Source organism: Lynx canadensis, chromosome F2 (genome assembly GCF_007474595.2).
Source record: "Lynx canadensis isolate LIC74 chromosome F2, mLynCan4.pri.v2, whole genome shotgun sequence".
Classification (NCBI taxonomy): domain Eukaryota; kingdom Metazoa; phylum Chordata; class Mammalia; order Carnivora; family Felidae; genus Lynx; species Lynx canadensis.
In genome coordinates, this window is record NC_044320.2 from 13,439,593 (window position 1) to 13,457,582 (window position 17,990).

General features: G+C 43.1%; 1 pseudogene; it reads left to right on the forward strand.

Annotated features, from left to right (window-relative positions):
* The first annotated feature begins 12,381 nt into the window (after positions 1–12,381).
* Positions 12,382–12,480, forward strand: LOC115506571 (annotated as a pseudogene).
* Positions 12,481–17,990: the final 5,510 nt, after the last annotated feature.

Sequence of the window (17,990 nt, forward strand, 5' to 3'; positions counted from 1 at the left end):
AATAACAGAAATTGTGAGGGGAGTGGGTGGTTCTTCACACCGGAAACCAGGTGCTTGTATCCTAGTAGAAGGAAAGGGTGCTGTGCAGTCAAAACAATAAAGGTGTACGTAACCTTTGGTAGCTGTCGCCATGGATCCACGGTGAGGAATACAAAAAAGCGTGATAACATTACAAAAGAAATGTTGCACATTTTGATGGCTTCTGTAACGTGGGAGAGTCTTTGGTTCTGAATAAAACACTTCAAAGTTACGTAAAAAAAGCCAGCAATCATTAATGATAGGGGAGACCTGGTGTGGGGTATATGGGAGCTCCGTGCCACCTTTGAGATTTTTCTGTAAACCTGAAACTAGTCTAAAATGAAAATTTACTTTAAAAATAGAAACTAGTAGGAAAATGTATCTTCTTACAACAACTCAAAAGTGCATTCCATAGCTATCAGAGGAACAAGATAAGGTTACTTACCTTGTAGGGGAAAGGAAGAGAGAGACTCCATCCCCGACGATGGCAATAAATACAGAGCACGCATTTTTGTACAGGAGAGTGGAAACTGAAAGAACTTAAAAATTTCAGCTTAGTTTACTGTAGTTTGAGAAATGCTCTCTTCTTATTCTGTTCTGTACACGTAGGAGAAGGCGAAGTGGAGACCCAGGACTTACTTTGCACTTGAGTTATGTTTATGCATAAATATGTTTATGTCAGTTAAACTATTTCTTGCAATTATCTCATTTAATTGTTATATAAACTGATGATATATGAGTACAAAAACGAGAATTGAGATGTCCATGAAATTGAAGCTAAGTGCTCTGGAAAGACTTGATGAAGACAACTTTTTCCTAAAATTGCTATTGAGTTAGGTGTGATTGAGACAAATATAAATCATTGGGAAAACATTCATAGGAATCGATAAGAGATCTGTACTCAGATTTCTTCCCGAGTGTTTGACGATGTCACTCCACCCCAGGAAAGATTAGGACTTGTGGACAATGCATAATGGGTGTGTTTACACAAGACACATGCTTTGATCTCCAATCACTGGACCCATAAAAAAACCAAAAAACAAAAAACCCTTGTCGTTACATTAAAAGATTGGTGACTAAATGAACATTTATATATTTTCAACTAAAATAAAGCATGTAAAAGATGTGAATCCATATAAACAGATTTTTCAATCAACCAGCCAACCTTGGGACCCATTCATATTGAATAAAAGGTTCTACTGGGTTGGCAAATTGCAATAAGTGAGAAAAACTTTGTTGAATTCTTTCTGACGTACAAAAGCTCTCTTAGATATGATGCTTTTTCTCTGACTGCCATTAGCCTAAGGATCGGCATGTTGTTCTTGATGGCATGAAGCAGAAATTTAGAGAGATAGGGGAATCATTGGTTGGTAAGCAATGAATTTCCATGTTTTAAAAAAATTCCTCTATCCTTATTATTTAGAAAGTATATTGTTTCTCCCAAGTGAGTCCACTGAAATGAGAAAAATAGATTGCTTGAGCTGATGTGTATGTCATAGAGGTACGGAAGTTATACAACTCCCACTGCTTTTATAATTTTAGGAACTTCCTGCCATAGGCTTAGTTCTGGATTAGACCCAATATGTCCAAAATTTTTTGTATGGATTACTCACTCTGCAGATTAGCCATTATGGAAGGCTTTTATGCTACCCCCTCACCCTCCTGACCAGTAATTGTGCTGACTCTCTTCCCCTCTCTCTTTTGCTACCAATGAGAAATTCTCAGATAACACATGCTTCTGCGAAGGTAGGTCTGGGTTTGTTGCTGTTGAAATGGTAGCACCTTAGCAAAACTATTTCCTATGCGTATATTTTTGTTTGGTTTACAAATGTTTGCACGTACATTAGCTCATTTGAGCCACATAACAAACCTCTTAACTTCCCTTTTATAGTTGAGAAAACTGAAATTCAAAGGCTGGAAGTAATTTGTTTGAAATTCCTTAATTAGTCATTGGAGACCTGGTGTTTGGTTTAGGAACTTCTGATTTCATACCTGAAGCTTCTTTCTGAAACCCCAACACAAACGTAAGTTATTCTTGTTTATTTGTTCCTTTTGGATTACTCACATCACACACATTTTTTATTACCTTTTATTAATTCACTTAATGAAGAGTTTATTGAGCATTAATTGCATGTGAAGCAATTGGTTAAAAATAGTTGTGACTGAAATAAACCAGAAGCTCCCTTTTTGGGGAGGTTTGGAGACTAAGACGTGACCACTAAAAATGCTCACACTCTTGGGGTTCACCCTTGAAACTCCCCATCTGTGCTTTTCACATGCGTGCCACATAGCACGCAAAGCTCAGAGAAGCATAAATATCCATGTTCGCATGCTGCCATTGGTTAATTGCACGATTATCAGTAAGCAATATGATGGTGTGAACATGTGCTCCTGATAATTGCCACCATTTCCCATGGAGTGAGCATGTATTTATTTACCACATTATTACTGCAAAAAAATGTGTGTGATTTTGCTGGTAACTATGTAATTAACTTGTACCTCACTGGGTTATTTTCGCTAGGACTGCATCTGGTGACTTCTAAAGAGCTGTTAGGAACAATGCGGAGCGCGACTTGTGGTTCTGTCCACGAGAATGCTTCTGTGTTGAGCATATTTGTAGTTGATTATTTTTGAGCCAACTGTTGGTGTCGATTTCAATTTATTGTGGGCTTGTGCCAGAGAATACGTGCTTCAGTATAAAACACCACTTCTTTCTCCACCGATTCCATAAAACTGCTTTCCACTGACCGTATTACTCTCCTCGTTCAAATACCAGCTGGATTTGTTCAACATAAAGCAACAACCCTGCCTATTCTTCATAGACTTCATAAATGGTAAGGTTTACATTACAGTGCAGTTTTATGAACGTAACATAGCCACCTTGGAATAGCGCTCTTTGAAGTTTCCATTCTTCAGAATCTTTGCTTTACTTCCCTGAGTGACAAATTGCTTTTGTTATTCTGTTAATGTGAACGTTTAATGTGATGTTGCTATCGTACAGAAGATTGGAAAGTAGAGGAGAAAAGCTCCGCCCCTTTTTTCTGTTTTACAAACTCAGTACCATTAACATTGGGTATATGTCCCTCCAGTCTTTTTTCTTACACACTTGTGATTTAAAAAAGAAGTGGTAAGTAACCACATTAGGCAGAAAATGTGATAATCTTCTTTTCACTTAATGCTTTATCTTTATTTTCTTGTGCTCCAACATAGTCTTATAAACCAGTCTTTTGAGGGGTGCCTGGGTGGCTCAGTCAGTTAAGCGTCTGACTTTGGCTCAGGTCATGATCTCATGGTTTGTGAGTTCAAGCCCTGAGTTGGGATCTGTGCTGACAGCTCAGAGCCTGGAGCCTGTTTCAGATTCTGTCTCCCTCTCTCTCTGCCTCTCCCCTGCTCGTGCCCTCTCTCTGTCTCCCAAAAATAAATAAACATTAAAAAAAAAAAAGCTTTTGAAACGAAATGGATAGGCACTTTTCCCTATATCTCTGGATAAGTATATCTTGAAACTCTGGACTTACACATCAAACCAATGTAAGAGGACTGGAGAAAAGTAGGCAGACCGGCCAGGGGACATCAGGACGCAGGGAATGACATGGCAACGAGTTCTCTGGACTTTCTTTTTTGCCTTGTATATCCCACACTGGGTGCTAGAGAAATTGGCATCCTAGCAATGTTGATGCATTCAGACAAAAAGGCCCCAAGGAAAGATTGATTTCTCCAAAAAAGGGCGGCTTAGCAAGAAAGAAAACTTTTAGACACGGGTTACCAAATACCACGAGAAAAGAGCAGCCTCATACCATCTTATTAACTGCGGCTTTATGGGGGGTCTTGGCTTCCACCCTCACCTAGCTGGGGTGGTGACAGAGAAGGCTAAATAGGGACCTGGGACTTCTATCCTGACTGGGCACTAATGAGCACCCCCCCCATACTGCCCACTGCTTGCCAGAGTGGTACCAGCAGAAGTCTGAGGGGAGCCTGAATCCCCACCCCCATCCAGGAGGAAGGAGGGCTCCCTCCATTTTCCTGAGAGTCAGCAGAGGACAAGGGGGACACCTGGACTTCCACTTCCATCCAGCAGAATAAGGTGGTGTCTCCCTTCTCCCTCTGGCTGGTATCAGAGGAAGTCTGCTGAAAGAGAAGATTTCAATAAGACTCAGAGTCTTATAACCCCAAATATCCGGGATTCAATAAAAAAAAAAATCACTTCAAAGAACCAGGAAATTCTTGAATGAGAAAAGACAGTTATGAGATACCAACACCTAGATGACTAAGATGTTAGAATTGTCTGGCAAGAATTTTAAAGCAGCCATTATAAAAGTGCTTCAGTGAGCCATTATGAACATAATTGAAAAATAGAATAAAAAAATAGAAAGGCTCGGCAAAGATATGAAGAACAGCCAAATGGAAATGTTAGAATATTTTTTTGAAAAAGCCAACCAAACACAGGGAGGAGGGCACCTGTTGGGATGAGCACTGGGTGTTGTATGGAAACCAGTTTGACAATAAATTATATTAAAAAAAACACACCCAACCAAACAAAAACCAAACCAAAACAAAAAACCCCAAAAACTCAACAGTAAAATGGAGGAATAGGCAAAACAAGTGGTAAAACTTTAAGATAGAGCGATAGAAATGACCTAGTCTGAACAACAGCAAGAAAATGGAATTTAAAGGGGGAACAAAAAAAAAAGGCAAGCCTCAGGGATGTGTGGGAATAAAATAAAAGATCTCGGGGTGACTGTGTGGCTCATTCGGTTAAGCGTCCAGTTCCTAATTTCAGCTTAGGTCATGATCTCACAGTTCCTGGGTTCGAACCTCCTTCCCCCCACCGCCCCGCCTTGGGCTCCACTCTGACACTATGGAACCTGCGTGGAATCCTCTCTTTCCCTCTCTCTCTGCCCCTCCGCCCGCCCAAATAAACTTTAAAAATGAAATGAAATAAAATAAAACACAATATCCAGCATTCATGACATTGGCATCTCAGAAGGAGAGGAGAAAGAAGGTGGAACTGAGAAAGTATTTGGAGAAATGATGGCTACCTTTCCCAGATTTGACAAAAGATAAACCTACAGTTTCAAGATGCGGAGTGAACCTTGAATAGGATAAACCCAAAGACACCTGTGCCAAGATACGTCATAATAAAACTTCTGAAAACTAGGCAACACGCAAAATCTTGAAATCACTGAGAGAGGCATGACGGTCACTTCCGGCAGGGGAGTGTGGGGGGGTGGGGAGAGACAAAATGAATGACACCATATTTCTCATCAGAAACCACCTCTATGGCCGGGAGGAAGTGCTGTCCTGTTTTTAAGTGCTGAAGGACAGGAACCTTTAACCCAGAGTTCTATACCCAGAGACCATATTTTTGTAGCACAGAGGGGAAATAAAGGTATTCTAAGGTGTAGGACGACTGAGAGAATTTGCCACCAGCAGAGCAAGTTTTCGAAAGGAATTCCCCAAACAGAAAATAAATGGAAAAGGTAAAAACATGTATAAATATGACAGGCTTCCTTTCCTCTCCCGAAGGTTCTAAATTGTGTTTAATGGTTGAAGCCAAAATGATAGCACTGTCTGATGTGGTTATCGGAGGACGTCAAAGCAGAAAGTACTTAAAACGATTTTATCGATGGCAGAGGGTGAAAAGGGGTGAAAGTGGCGGTGTGTGAGCAGGAAGGGGAAGTATAAGGGAGATCTCCGTGGTGAGTGAATTGTTCTGTATCATGATGGCAGTGGTGCTTATGGGGATTCTAGGCGTGTGATAATAGGGTGTAGAACTTCGGGCACTCCTGTCGATTTCCTGCTGTTGCTATTTGACATCGTTACAAAATGTAAGGTGTAACCATTTGTGAAATCCGAGTGAAGGGTGCATGACACCTCTTTGCGCTCTCTCTCAAATCTCTAATTTAGTGAGTTAATAATTATAGATTGTGAATCTGTAATTATTTCAAAATAGAAAGTTCCAAAAAGCAAAGTGGGTAGTGAATGAATAAACAAATATGGATGCATCTGTATTAAGAATTCCATCCAGCAACAGCTTGGACGAATCTCTCATGGGTTATGCCGAGTGAGAGAAGGCATGCAAAAGTTTACACACTCTGTGATTCCATTCAGGTAATGATCTGGAAGAAGCAAAACCCCAGGGAAAGGATCTTGTCAGTGGATTTCCTGGGGGGTGGAATTGGCTGCTTCAGGGAGATTTGGAGGTGATGGAGGTGTTCTGTATCTGGATAGTGGTGGTGATTACACAACTGCATACATTTTTCAAAACTCATAAAACTACCTCCATAACCTCAGTGTAATAAAAACAAAAGGGAAGGGGCGCCTGGGTGGCTCATTTGGTTGAGCGTCCAACTTCGGCTCAGGTCACGATCTCACTATTTGTGAGTTCCAGCCCCACGTGTGGAGGTTGCTTCTGATTCTGTGTCTCCCTCTCTCGCTGCTCCTCCCCTGCTCATGCTGTCTCTCTCTCTCTCTCTCTCTCTCTCTCTCTCTCTCTCTCTCTCTCAAAAATAAATAAATATTAAAAAAATTTTTTAAACAAAAGGGAAACATCATAACATACTTAACCATATACATAATAACGGAATGCTTGTGTTGTTTTTCATTTTTTACTATCCCAAACTGTGCAGTCACAAACACCTGTGGGCAAATAACTTGGTTTCTTTGTCTTATTTCTATGGACCGTGGACCGTATTCCCAGAAGTTGTTGTAAGTGTGGATAGAGAGGAGTAGGGGGATGAATATTAGGAACGTTTTTATAGCCTTTGAAAAATAATTGCAAAATTAGTTGCCAGAAAATTAAGTGTCGTGTAACCAGCTTATAAAGCCCTAAGAGGGTCTGAAAGTACTTCTGTCTCCACACTTTTGTGGGCATCAGGCGTTTGACTGCTACTGTCTGTTAGTTCTATTTGGTTCGGATATCTCTTCTTGATAATTGAAGGGTTTGTATTTACTTGAGTCTTTATAATTATGGCATATAGGATTAGTTGGGCAGAACTGAACCCACGCTATTTACAGTTCACTAAACATCCCCTTAAACATTCCCGCACGTGTATGACAAGCTATAAATACTCTCCATTTATAACTAGAGTGTGTGGTTCTGGTAATTACCAGCAATTTCCTTCACCAGAATCTTGGTGACATCTGTAGACAGGAGAATTAGGGAGGTGTCTCTCTCCTGGTTCCAGGATGAGCCCCTCCTTTTTATCTTTATCCTTTGTCCTCTGTTTCTCTGTTATTCTCACGCTGTCTTCTTGTCCCATTCAGTAGCATATCCGTTTTTTACATATCTATTTCACATCTTGACGATCCCTTGCGTTTGGTTTGGGCTGATATGCTCGATGAATTCTGTGTCATAAACAGTTCAATTTGTCACGAACTGCTCAACATACACACTGTGGGATCCAGGATCTTCATCCACTCTGTTTCTGTAGTTGCAAGGATACCGTCCCCTATTTGGGATGTGGGTGCAACACCACACCCCAGGGAGGTGTGGCCTCCCCTCACACTTTCTTTGCAAAACGACTCTGCTGCAGAAGCTACATCTTGGAGTGCTTTGTGTCCACACTGCAGTGATGGGCCACATTGCATAGCCTCTCCTGGCATTTGGTGGCAGCTGAACAATTTCTGGGTAGGAATCACCCTACAAAACAATCCCCTGCTTCATGAGAAGCCTACTCCATTTTTACTTCCTCTCTTGCCCTGATAGATGGGTATGTTTTCATCTACTCTATGGCATTCAGTTTTCAGATCTCTGAAGGCGATGCCGACACTCCCATTTTGCATCTACATAGTACGATGGCAAAACCTTTCCACGTGGGTGCCACCTCTAGAGGTGATTTTTTTTTTTTAACGTTTTTTATTTACTTTTGAGACAGGGAGAGACAGAGCATGAACAGGGGAGGGTCAGAGAGAGGGAGACACAGAATCTGAAACAGGCTCCAGGCTCTGAGCTGTCAGCACAGAGCCCGATGCGGGGCTCGAACTCACGGACCGCAAGATCATGACCTGAGCCGAAGTCGGCCGCTTAACCGACTGAGCCACCCAGGTGCCCCTAGAGGTGATCTTCTAAAAGACGTGTGGTCCAGCTTGGTGGAGACTTGACATGTACCCAGGAGAGTTCTCTGCTGCTGTTCTGCCCTGGCCTTGCCTCATTCCCATGCTGGATTGGAACCTAGGACTCTTGGTTCCCATTCCTCCCTCCCACCACTTTGGGGCCCTGAAGTGTCAGCTCTGTTCTGGGCGTCTGGGGCTCCTTCAGTGAACAAACAGAGTTCTGTTCATAATGATGTTTACCTTCTAGTAAGGGCAGACAGAGACGGACCATGAATCATAAACATTATAAATGAGTAAATGATGTTTGATGTGAGAGGCGAGTGCCATGGAAAAATATTTTGTATTTATAAAATATAAAAGCAGAAGGAGCCCTCAACAGTGTTGGGCGCTGCAGTTTCAAAAAGGCTGGTCGTGATAAACCATGAGCAAGTGGTGCGTAAGCAAAGTCTCGGTGTCTGTGTGGAGAGCATTGTGGGCACGGGATGCGGCTGGTGCAGGGACTTAAGGTGGAATGAGAGGTGGCTGAGTGACAGGGGACAGAGTGGAAAGAGCTGCGAAGGGGTGGCAGGGAGGCCAAATGACGAAGGGCTCTGCAGGCTGATGTGGGACGTAAATGCAGTCCCATTCCCGTCGGCTACAGCCAAGTCAATTTTCATGAGCAGCTTTGTTCGATATTCTTTACAAGAAAACCATCACTTAACCAGTCAGTGTGGCTTCTGCTGGCCAGATCCTGCTGCACGAATATGCTAGAGACACTCAATCTCGTTTCTAGCAAGACTTGGCATCAATTTAACACTGTTCAATCAACTCAGTAAATATGAATTAAACATTTATGGTTGTATTAAATATTCGAAAGATAGGAACCAAAACAGTCTATCAAGTAATTGTACATATTTGTGCATTTACAAAATGCATATTCATGAGAGCTATGTAAATATATATTTAGTCATTTCCTCTTCCATGTGAAGAGCCACGGCTGAACTACAGATGGTAACTTTCTTGCATGTAATTACAAGAATGACACAGGAAACCATTTTAGGGTTGTTCTTAGAAAAAGATCATCGTTTGTTTGGCCATTCCACGAGTTCAGTGCTCTGAGAATTGAAGAGAAGAAAGTTCTGGAACATGCCGGTCCTTGTGGCAGTCATTTGAGAAAGAAGTGGCAGTTGCCCTGCAGAGAAGTACCTTATTGCACCAATCTTATTCCCCACGGAAGTGGCTGTGTTTTTATTTTCCAGCAAGAGTCACAAAAGGGAAGATGTACGTGTGTGGGACCTGCGTAGGGTTATGTGCGGCTCAGATAGTCCAGCCATAGCTTCACCCTTTCTCTTGCACTCAGAAGGCGCGTTGGATGCTAGCAGTGAGAATGATGATATTTTGGGGTTCATATTGAATTCACTCTAATTTATTCAAAAACATGTCCAACTCTAGTACGGTATTTATTAATAGTAACATGACTGGCACCCCCTCGCAAATGTTCATGACAATTCTTGTGGATCCTTCTGCCATATCTGAGGACTCTGGGTAAAGAGATTGCTGAGGCTGTACGTGTTCTAATTTTGTCTTTGTTGAAGATCTGATGTGAAAATCTTTCTGAGAATCGGAGTTTTCGAAAAGGATCTCCATTTCCTAAGGTCCTGATACTCTTATTAACACTTGTCAATTCATTTAGTCGGCAAAGATTCTGTGAGACCCAATGTGGGGTGGGGTATGGGTACTTTCTCCCAGACACTAAGTCTCTTCCTGTACCCTCCACTGTTCCTCAAGTATTTTGAAGAGAGAGAGAGAGAGAGAGAGAGAGAGAGAGGGAGAGAGAAATTGCCCAAGAGATATAGCTGGGTCTCCATATCCCCGAAATTTGACTAGCTGGCCCACTGCTCTGCATTCTTGAGTGAAATAGGCAAAAATGGAAATGGCATCTGCATATACAGACAGTGGCTCTCACTGGTTGTCAGGTGGGGCTTTAGCCTAGTTGGCTGGACTGATACTTGGGCAAGCCCCTAGAACTCAGGATGACTGCAGAAGCAGAGTGGGCATGGTCAATGTCTCTTGGATTCTCTCTTTTGGAGACAAAGGGATTTTGATTCAGTAATAGGTTAGCAGTAAGAGACCACTCCCGGATTGGGCGGGCCATGTGGTTACTCAGGTGGAGGTAGCCTTTCTGGACCTTCCCACCTCACTCAGAGAAAAAGGCAGCGTCCTCACTCTGTGATTCCCCCCACCCCCCACCCCCAGATGTAGGCTTCGTCTCTCACTAGTCCTCTACTCATTGCTCCCCACCCCACTGGGCTTCTGCCACTCCTTGAATCACCTCAGGTCCTTCAGTACCTGCTGTACCCTCTGCCCAGTGTGCTCAGCCTGTCATTTGTGCGGCTACTTCTCTCACTTCCTTCAGGTCCTTATTTAAAAATGACCTTCCCGGGGCGCCTGGGTGGCTCAGTCGGTTAAGCGTCCGACTTCGGCTCAGGTCATGATCTCGCGGTCCGTGAGTTCAAGCCCCGCGTCGGGCTCTGTGCTGATGGCTCAGAGCCTGGAGCCTGTTTCAGATTCTGTGTCTCCCTCTCTCTCTGACCCTCCCCCATTCATGCCCTGTCTCTCTCTGTCTCAAAAATAAATAAACGTTAAAAAAAATTAAAAAATAAAAAATAAATAAAAATGACCTTCTCTGTGGAGTCTTACATGACCGTCCTATTCAAGATTTTAAGTGCTGTCTCAACATTTCATTTCCTGTCCTGATCGTTTCTTCTAAGCACTTAATGCTAACACACCGTACTTGTCCTCTTAGTGTCTAGCTCTCTACTGCAGGGCACATTCCACAGGGGCATGGGTTTTTGAGTATTGTGTTCACTGCTGGGTCCCCAGCATCCTGAACAGGGCCAGCCACGTGGTAGAATTCAATATTTACTGAATGAATCGATGACTCCATGCTTAAGAGCAAGGAGATTTCACAGAGAAGCAGGAGAACGAAGCATTACACAGACAACGGACTGTGTATTGAGAGAGAGGTGAGATGCTGATGGGCTTTCTGGAAACTTTCCAGTGCCTACTTCCAATCTCTAATGACCCTGGGTTTTATTTCCTGTCCATGGTCTCTCCCTGGAAAATTATCCTTTTCTTAAGCTACTTTAAGTGGGTTTGTGTTTACTGCAACTAAAAAAAATCTCTAAGCAAGTGGAATAGAGTCCAACTAGGAAGCTCTAATTGTTTTCTGAGCACACAGGGCGCACTGGAGGATGGGGTTCCCATGCAGTGAACAGTTTTGTGGGTATCTCTCCCAGATAACTAGGTCACAGACAACTGGTGTTTCCCCATGTGGCAAAGCGGAACGTGCACAGAAATCCCTGCCTCCTCTCTGCTTTTCAAGCACTGCTGAATGCCTCCTAATGATTTCATCTGCTTGGAGGTCTGCTGGGTTTTCTACTTGCATAGGAGGTGGTGGTGCCCGGGGCTGATGCATGCTTTGACTACTGACTTGAAACATGCTTTGATGAATTAGCGCAACCCGGCCAGCCATTTACTTTAAATTTTACCCTTGATTCTTCCTCTAGCAAACAATTAAGGAATGGCAGTGGCTTCCTGCAGGGGAGACCAATGCCTTCTGTCCTCTGCGGAAACAGCTTTGGCGTTCTTCCAAAGGATGAATGGTGTGGACCAGGAGCTCCAGTCTCCCTTGGCTTCGAAGCATCCAAATAAGTAAACATTTAACTGCTTACAATGAAATAAAAATAAATACAGTCAAGTCACAAACCAGGAAACCAGTCTAGGTTACCAGATCATCCCGTGACTTGACACGGGGGCTAGAAAATACATCCTTGAACTTGGCAATGCAGGAATCCGAGGCGCACCGAGGGGTCACAGGAATGACTGGGCCCAGTGACAAGGCACCATGTTTTCCTCTTCGCTGGGTGAGGAGCCCAAACCAACCTCCAGAGCTCCTGAATAAGAGGAAAATGTCTCTTTAACAGCATTAAGGGACAATTTATTATGTGTATCCTTCCAGGGAAGCATAATGTCAGTGCAGGCCCATTGCATTTGCATTATTTCCAGACAACAGCAGCAGCAGAAAAGGACACTGATTTATTTCAGAGCAAGCACAGGTGAATTTAATGTCTGTTGGGACTGAGCCAGGGAAGACTTAACCCACTCTGGGCTTTCAAGTGCTTGAGGGGGGACCGCGGGTTTTTGGAAGGGTCCTATTGGCCTCCGGCTAAATTCAGCTTCCCTGAGCCAATATTACTCGATCACCTGGTCAGAAAAGCTCTTGCAGAGTAAAGGGGATGAAGAAAATTCTGTTTAGGAATAGAAAATCTGGTGCTGGCTTTGTCAGCACATACACTACAAATTGGAATGATATTTGCGTGGCCCCTGTGCGAGGATGTCACGCAAATTTGTGAAGCTTCCGTATTTTTTAACTGGAATTAAAATAAAAACAATGAATGAATGAATGAAGAGAAAATCTGGTTTTATGCCCTGGCCCAGCTAATTTCTTTCTCAATGACCCGGGCAAATAATTTAGTCCTTTTATTTTTATTTTTTAATTAATTAATTAATTTTTTTTTTTATAATTTAGTCCTTTTAAGACCCAATTATTTCTTTGTAAAGGAGTCTGAGAACACTAGCCTGCAGGCCTGTAGTGAGGATACAGTAGGCAAATGTATGAGAGAGGGCTTTGTGAATTGTATACTTGCCATTGTTTGGAGCTGACATCAATTTGGGATTCCTAGCAAACAGCTTTATCCCAGAAGAATCATCAAGAAGATGGTAATCACAATTACCCTTTGAACCCTGGCATTCGAGCATTATAGGATTGTAAAAGGTCATGGTAGAAAGTCTGAGATAGCTGTTCCCAACCTCTTGTTGGGCAAATGGAGAAACCAGTTGTAGGGAAGGAAGTGGATTGAACATCATGGGGGATGAGGTGAATCTTAATTATCTTTGCTCTCCGTTCCTTAGCAGTATGCTTCGGAATGCTGTGTTCACAATAAAAGCTCAATAAATGCTAGTAGAAGTGACAGAATTCACTCACTGTCAAACACAACCAGTGTTGCTGTTGACAATGGCAATTGGAATCTTTTCTTTTCAATGCACACTCCAATTATCTTTTCCTTTAAAAAAAAAAGTTACTTTATTTTGACAGAGAGTGGGGGAGGGGCAGAGACAGAAGAAGAGAGAGAATCCCAAGCAGGCTTCATGCTGTCAGCACAGAGCCCAACATGGTGCTCGATCTCATGAACCGTGAGATCATGACCTGAGCCGAAATGAAGAGTTAGATGCTTAACCAATTGAGTCACGCAGGCTCCCCTAAGATTCTCTTCTTTAAATATAAAACCTTGCAGGGACTGTGTTTGCTGGTCACCTGAGTCGTCTTAAAGAGGAACACAGCTCATCTAAGCCAGCAAGGTCCTGGTAAAAGCCACTGGCTTCAACGTCTGATGGCAATTCCTTGAAGTCTTGAAGAGCACTTCATTCTTGTCAGACCATCTTCCAATAGCCATTTTTGCATCTACAGTTGGATAAATTTACAAAATGTTGCCCAGCGCATTACCTTATTTAATTTCCTGAGCGATCTGACGAAGGAGGCACTATTATTTATTTCCATTTACCAGCATAAGAAGTTGGGGATCTGAGGGTCTGTAGTACTTGCTTATTGATGCCAGGACTGGAGTTGGAACACAGAACTCTTGACGGCAAGTGCACTCTGTTAGTACTATCTTATCAAATATCCAGTAAGCTTCCTTGGCTTCTGTTTCTCCTTTCTTCCTTTTCCTCTCTCCTTCTGCCCTTCCTTTGTTTCCCAGCAGCTCAGTAACATGGCACTAGGTGACACGCTAGGCATGGAAGCAGGTGAACAATGAACAGAAAAGTCCCTGTCTTTGAAGGGTTGACAATCTACTAACGGAGAGGATCTATAGGTGAAAAGGGTAATTCCAAATGTAGGTCATCTTTGCTAAGCACTAACCGTGATCGAGTAGAGCCTAAAAGGGTAAACTGACAAGCATCTAACTACCTGGAAGATGGGAGAGGGAGATAAACCCCTGTCCAGGACACTGCTGTTGCCTTCATCCTGGAACATTCATTCACTGGATCCCAGGCTTCCCCTTTCACAATACATAGTCTTTCAAAGTCCGTGCCTTCAACTTCCCTGCTCTCTTTGGTGTGATGAATGAAAGACGGGTGTGACGCATCCGAGTGGAATCTGCAAATCGCTGATTCTTTAAAACCTACTTTTGTAAATAGCAGTAAAACAAGTCTCAACATTCGTTCCTCATTCAGGGAGTTCATTCAACCAGGAGCCCTGGAGGAAGGAAGCTACTCCCTACAAACTGCTCTCTTTTCAGGGCTCTTGTCTGAAACTGAAATTCATCTCCCCACTCTTCCCTTTTCCTGCCTTGCTTTAATTCTGAGTCAATTAATCTGGAATCCCTTCTGGTTTCCCTCCTTTGTCTGCCTTCACTTTGTCTAAACAGCAGAATTGGTTATGTTTGCCAAATGAATTATTCCACCCCAAAGTGTGTCCAAGTCTGGGAATAATAGCCCACAGGCATTCAGTAATGATTTGTTCAATAAATAAATGAATGCATGAAGAAATGGATAATAACCAGGTTTGCATATTCTATCATTTACCAGTTGCCTGACTTCAAGAAAGTTATTTAATCTGGTTGTGCCTCAGTTTCCTGTCTTTGCCAATGGTGTGTGTAAGTTACAAAAATGTCTGTATGTATGCACTCTATAGAGCACCTGTGATTCATTCTGGTACTCGAAAAATGGTAGTCACGATGCTTATCGTTACCATTATTAAAGAGACCTGAGAGCCACAGGAGGAATATTCCTGTAGGGTGAGGAGGTTCAGGGGGATAGTTTCTGCTGGCTGTGAGGAATATAGGATTTAAAGAAGCAGGGGGAAAGGTGCAGGGGTAGGCATCTCAGCTAGTAATTCTGGGATAAGAGGGTGAGATCTGAAATCTTCTGAAGATAGGAAGGTGAAGAGGAAAGGTAGGGAATCAGGTAAAACTGTAGAAAGACTTGAGGGGATGAAGTATGTCCCTAAATTTACGTTGTTAGTGATTATGTATTATGCGGTTATCATGTGTCACTGAAATATGGCACAAACTGTGCCCAAGAAGGGATGCTGGTGCTGGTGCCATGAGAGTGGTAAGGGTGACAGCACAGGGGTATCTGACATGCTGTGGGGACACAGGGGAAAGAGGCTGGCACTGTCCTTGGACATCTTGGAGAGGGCTCAGCAAGAATTCCCTCTTCCTTACTTATTCTCTCCCTTGGTCACTCGCTCATTTCATACATATTATTGAGCACCTGCTTACTTGCTAGATGTAGAGTTGGGTGCCAGGGACATAGTTGGAACAAGACCAGACTCAGCCACGGAGCTTTGAGTTTAGTAGATCTCTTGCTGTCGATGGGAAAGATGCCACTCCAGAAGGAGACAATGGCATAACAAACAGCATGGAGAACTTTCGAACAAGCCTGGGCTTTCACAAGCTACCCATGGGAATGGCAGGGGTGTACGCAATCCAAGTGTCCTGTGGGGTTGAGGCTGACATAATATGTCCAGTAAAGGAGCAGATGAAAGATGGTAAACAGGGAGATTCATGTTTCAGAAGGAAGCGTCTGGTGGCAGGTGGGTTAGAGGGGAACGTGATGGTCCTTTTAGAGAAATAATGATGGAGAGAGTGGAGGGCTTCTGGGAGAAAGCAAATTGGACTGCAGAGTCAGATGGTGAGGTGAAAGTATGTTTCTGGATGTAGAATTCTCCCCACGGTCAAGGATGGAGGAGAAAGCACCAGCCACTAGCTGGACGTTGGGGAGGGGCAATGAGCCCCTGGATGGAGGAAGCAGCCTGGGGGTGGGAAGGAAGAGTTCTTGGGGTTCTAACTGTGACCAGTAGGGCTGATGGTCTGATTCTGCGAAGTGTGATTCCTAACATCCCCCCTCCGCAGGGACTCACCCTGACCCTCTGAGAAGAAGAGGGTGGGTTTATTGGCATCGTTTCCATTCTTTGTAATGGGATCAGTTTATGACATCTGAGGAAGAGTCAACCAGTCAACCTAGGGCTGAATTTGAGATTCATAATGACTTTGGATGGAAAAGGGTGGAGATGAACAGCAAATCACTCAAAATTCCATGTGTAAAAATAAAACAAACATATCTTGATTTATCACCACCTCTGTGAAATCTCTTCTCTCCAGTTAATGTCTTCTTGTGCCAGGGGAAGCGCTTTAAGAAAAACAGGAAGGGGGACAAAACAGAAGAGACTCTTAAATACAGAGAACAAACTGAGGGTTGCTGGAGGGGTTTGGGGTGGGGGACGGGTGGGGGGCATTAAGGAGGACACTTGGGGTGAGCACTGGGTGTTATATGTAGGGGACGAATCACTGCATTCTACTCCTGAAATCATTATTGCACTGTATGCTAACTAATGGGCGTAAATTTTAAAACACCAATAAACAAATCAACCAAAATTTAAAAAGAGAAAAGAAAAAAGAAAGAACAGCGAGGTCAACGCAAAGAATTTTGTAAAGTCTCTGTCCTTCTCTGGCATTTCTTTCTCGCTCAGATTCTCTTTTGGTGCGGCACACCATGTAGACCACAGAGCAGAAATTCCCCAGAGATTTCTTTCTGCCAGGCTCCCCAGCACCATCCACGCCCCCAGTCCTTTTTACATATCCCCAGTGACAACTCCTCAACTTCGGGGCCATCATCTTTATTTGTCTTATGTGGAGGAAGCACTGAACTCTTTTCTCTAGCAGCCCCGTCATTTAACGCAGGGTCTGACACGCCCCTGAATAGATAAATATTTGCTAAATAAACTGAATTATTAGTGGTGGGTAACATGTGTCTGACATTCTCTAGTAGCTATTTTTGCAAGGACGCTCATGGAGATGAGGGGAAGAGAAAGTTTTGGACAAGGACACTTTTTCCTGCCCACTCTTCATGTCACCGCCCATTTTGTGTGCTTCAAAAGAAGAATTTGCTTCAGACGAAACTGCATGTGGAGTCCTGCAGTGGCTCATAAATTCCAGTTGGCAGAAACAGCTGGGCTAATTGCCTAAGAATCTCTAGAGATTCTGATTCAGTAGTTTCGGGGTGGACCCTGGAATGAAAAAAATGTATCTATATCTATATCATCTCTGTATCTATCTATCTATCTATCTATCTATCTATCTATCTATCTATCCATCTATCTATCTATCTATCCATCTATCTATCTATCCTTCCATCCATCCATCCATCCATCCATCCATCCATTTTCCCAGGTCATCCCAAAGTTTGGGCAGTGCCATTGAGAGACAGGAACACCGCCAGTGGAGTTTGGAAATGTGGGTTGGAGTTTGGAGGTCCACCATGATTAGTAACTGGGACAGTAGCTTATTTTCTATGAGCCTTGGGGAGCCCATCTGTAAAATGACAACAATAATTTACTTCTCAGCGCTCTTTGGAGGTATAATTAAGTAATACTTGTAAACAAAAGAGACACATAGTAGGTTTTCAGTTAATGTTAGGTGAATTTAAACATACATGACAGAAGAAAGAGCAGGGAGACCAAAGTGTATGGGACAGCTTATAACAGGCTTGAAAAACAAAGGGTTTGGATATGGGTAGAATGTGATGATTCATCTGTTGTGTTTTAAATTGCTTGGTCTGTGGCAGCATAGAAAGGGGCCCTTGCTGGAAGATCTATATCCCAGGGGGCATGAGGAAATCCTTCTTGGGCAGTTGTCAGTCCAACCCAGAAAGTAATGGGATTAACCCCCAAAGCAGTTCATTCTGTGGTCAGAAGACTGGCTGTGCTCGCACAGTCATTTATGAACATGCACAGAGTGGCAAAAGTTTGAGTCACTCAACACGTATGTTTCCAGCTGAGATCGAACAAGGAGACCCTTTGCCTTCTTGTTTTAGCTCTC